Here is a 4,298-nt window from a genome sequence, read left to right as displayed (position 1 = left end):
TTTTTTTTTTTTTTTTTTTTTTTTTTTTTTTTTTGCCTTCTCTTGTTCTGGAATTCCAATCAGATGTATATTATTCTTTTTTATATTATCTCATATAACTCTTAGGTTTTCTTCATTTCTCTTCATTCTTTCTTCTGATTTTTCCTCACACAAGCTGGTGTGAAGGAATTTGTCTCATTACTGCGAAATGAATTTTTCAGCCAATTCAATTCTACTCTTTTGCCCTTCCAATGTGTTATCTATTTCCATAATTTTAGTGTTAATCTTCTGGATTTCTAATTGCTGTGTTTGTATGATTTCTAATTGTCTATTTGTCATTTTGCTCTTGTATGATTTTCCTGACATTTTCAAAGGTACTGTTCATCTTTTTCTTGCTTCTATATGGTTTCTCTAAGCTCTTGGAAATATATATTGTTCTGGTTACCTAGTGCCACTGTAACAGAAAATACCACAAATGGGATGGCTTGAACAAGCAGAAGTTTATTCTCCTACAGTTTGGGAGGCTAGAAGTCTGAGTTCAAAGTGCCAGGCTCTAGGAGCTGGGTGAAAGCCCCTCAACCTTGGGCTTCAGCTCTGCCTCTTGCTCCTGGCCCACTGAAGCTGGAGGCTTTTCTTCACTCAGACAGTTGCTGGCTGCTGAGGCTGGCAAGCCCAAGGTTGACAAGTAAAATGGCACAGTCCCAATGTTACCAAACAACATGGCAGGCCATTAATTCAAGTCCATTAAAAGTCCCAAGTTTGGCAGAGCATGGCAGGCTGCTGAACAACAACACAGCTACATGCAGGGTTCAATCGTGCCATAAGCTAGAGACCATTTCCAAAGCTGCTGCTTATATACATGAAGCAGACCATATCCCTAGAGCAGCTACATGGCTGCTCCAATAGGTTCCACCATAGAGTTAATTACCAATCTCACCATGAGGAATAACTACATCCAGCTGCCCAGCCACTCATCCAGGCCCAACCAAGTTGACATACAAACTTAACTACCATACATATTTATATATTTTCTTTTTTCTCTCCCCCTCCCCCTTCCCCTTCTTCTTCTCCTATTGAATTCCTTATCGGGTAGTTCTATTACCTGTTCTTCCTTGGGAGATTTCCTAGTTCCTTAGTTTGGTCACTTGCTTCTGCTATTTTGTCCTGTTTCTTTGTCTGAATTGAAGTTGTTGGTTGTCTCCAAGAAATTTTGAAGTTTTTGTCTATATTTGTTGATTATGTGTTGGTTTATTTCCCCCTGGTTTCTTGTTTTGCTTTCTTTTGATATATCTGGATTTGTCATCTGTCTTTGAAGTTGTTGTCTTTAGTTGTTGATTATGTGTTGGTTTGTTTCACTCTGGCTCTTTCTTTTGGTTTGTTTTGATATATAGGGATTTGTGGATGTGCTTCTTTTGTTGTTAGCTTGGCAGCATTGGGTCACCCCCCAGCTGTCTTCAGGTTGGTAGAATAACTGGTGGAAATGTGTGGGTAGGAGGTCTCTGTTGTGCAGAGGAGCTGCAGTTGGGATGATGAGGTATTGTCCATCATCTGTCACCGATCCAGTGGTGTAGGAGCTGGTGGTGGTACTCGTCCATTGGGTACCATCCAATGAGGTGGTCAGTGGATATGGCTGACTAGTGGAGAGTTTATGTCTTCCCCCTGTTGGATGGGACAAGAAAAAAAAATAGGAGAAGAAAAAGGAAAAAAGATAAAAAAAATGTATAAAAAGAAAAGGCAGGGTGGTCAAGATGAAAGATTGGTAAAAAAAAAAAAGTAAGATAAAGAGGAAGAGGGAGAAGTGAACAGGTAAAAAGGAAGGTAAAGGAGAAAAAGGAAAAGAAAGAAGAAAGGGGGAAATAAAAAACTAAGGAAGAGGGACTTATGTGATTATGGTCAGTTCTAGGAGCAAGTGGATGTGATGGAAACTGCTGATCCACCAGGGTGTGTGCCCACAGAGGTGAAAGGAGACTGGTATGAGTAGACACCTCCAATAGACAAGACTGCAGATGTGTGCCTCTTGTGCTCAGTATGAGAAAGATCAGCCAATGATGCAAACGTAGGAAAGGAGAGCCATAGCCTCTGGCTCTGGCTATTTGGAATGGGTTGCTGCAGGTGGCTACAGGGCTTCCTTGGCCACCAGCTTGGCAATGGCAAGCAGAGGTTTTGCCCCTATTCATAGGGAAGCTGTACATTCTGAAGTAGAGAGTGTGACTTACAAGCCACAATTCACTGGCATGGGTCTGGCACCCATCTGGACACACATAGCTGTTTATCAAGCTCCCACCCAGACTCTAGTGAAACGCCACCATGATACTATCTTCTCCAACTGCCCCAACACAGGCCTTTCCATTCCCACAAGTGGGAGGTGCTTGGTGCAAATGTGCCCCACTAAAAGAGGAGGCTGCAGAGATGTATCTCTTGTGTTCAGTATAAAAAAAGTTTCTTTGTGCCTTAGGCACCCAGCAGGTGAGCTTCAGCCTGACTCAATCTGCTAGAGGTAGAGGTGTCCAGGGATCAGGGTGGGTGAGGGTGGTGCTTCTCTAGTGACTGGGTTTGTGGCAGCGAAAAGAGTATATACCTGAAAGGGGCGCATTTGTCGGATTAGAGAGTACCACCACCAGCTCCTACACCACTGGATCGGTGACAGATGATGGACAATACCTCATCATCCCAACTCCAATCCCAATTCACTGTCAGGGGTGTGGCATCTTTCTGCGCACAGGCAGCAGTTTATCTAGTTCTTGCCCACATTCAGTCAAACAAGAGATTATCCCAAGTCCATTTTCCTCAATAGCCTGACACAGGCCTTTTGCCAGCACCAAAGACCAAAAACTACCAGTGGTGAATTATTTCATCCCCTTTTTCACTCCCTCCTCTTCCATGGCTGCCTATGCCACTCTAAGTCTGAACTGCTTCCCTGCACATTTCTCTCCCAGCTCCTGCATGTCTTTTGTTCACCTTGAATTCCTCCCTATCTGTCTACACTGTGTTATCTCCATGTGAATTTCATGAAGTTTTTTTTTTTTCCTCCTCCCTCCTCATCTGCATCTCATGCCTCTGTACTCAAAATGGCTATGCTTTGGCCAGTCCCAGCATCTTCTCTCTTCCCAGTCATTGACCTTGCTCTATTTTCCTTTCCAATCAGCACTCTCTCTGATTCTTTATCTTCTTATTTGATGCTCCGAATTCCAGGATCATTATTTGTGTCTGTTTCATTCGTTTCTCCAGGTCTCTGTTGTAGTGGGGGGAGCTCTGGTAGCTTAGTGCCTAAGGCATTTGACTGCTAACCAGAAGGCTGGTGCCTAAGGCACTTGACTGCTAACCAGAAGGCTAGCGGTTCAAACCCACCGGCCACTCCTCGGAAGGAAAATGGGGCAATCTACTTCCGTAGTGATACTGCCTCGGAAACCCAAGGAAGGATTGCTATGAGTCAGGTCCGACTCGACAGCACATAACAACAACAACAACAACAGCCACTCCTCTGAAGGAAGGTTGGGCAATCTACTTCCATAGTGATACCGCCTCAGAAACCTAAGGAGAAGTCGCTATGAGTTGGATCCAACTCAATGGCAGTGAGTTAGGTTTTTTTTTCATTGCAGTGGGATTGGGTGCAGTGTATTAGTAGGATGTCATCTTATCGCCACCTCACCCTTTCCATCTTCTTTTGATGATTCCTGGTTGTTCAATATTTTGCCTATAGAATTTTTCAGAACTGCAACTCAAGGCTTGAATTTTTTTCTTCAATTCTTTCAGTGTGAGAAATGCCGAGCATGTTCTTCCTGTTTTCCAACCCCAGGTGTTTGCACATTTCATTTTAATACTTCAGTCTTCTCAAGCCGCCCTTTGAAATCTTCTGTTCTGGTCTTTTACTTCATTTCTTCTATTCTCTTTAGCTACTCTAATTTCAAAAGCAAGTTTCAGAGTCTTTTCTGACATCCATTTTGGTCTTTTATTTCCCACCTGTTTAATGACCTTTTGCTTTCTTCATGTATGATGTCCTTGATCATACACAACTTGTCTGATCTTTGGTTATTAGTGTGCAATATGTCAAACCCATTTTTCAGATGGTCTCTAAATTCAGATGAGATACACTCAAAGTATATAAATTCACACATAATTTTACATATATATATTATTATATGCATATCTTTTCTGTATAATTACATGCATATGCTATATATCATTGTTGTTGTTGTTAGGTGCCATCGAATCGTCTCCGACTCATAGTGACCCCATACACAGCAGAACAAAACACTGCCTGATCCCGCACCAGCCCCATGATCCCTGCTATACTTGAGCCCATCATCGCAGCCACCATA

The sequence above is a fragment of the Orycteropus afer genome, unplaced genomic scaffold, assembly GCF_000298275.1.
Source record: "Orycteropus afer afer isolate SDZICR_OR568_19922 unplaced genomic scaffold, OryAfe1.0 scaffold00247, whole genome shotgun sequence".
Lineage (NCBI taxonomy): Eukaryota > Metazoa > Chordata > Mammalia > Tubulidentata > Orycteropodidae > Orycteropus > Orycteropus afer.
This window is presented reverse-complemented; position numbering follows the sequence as displayed.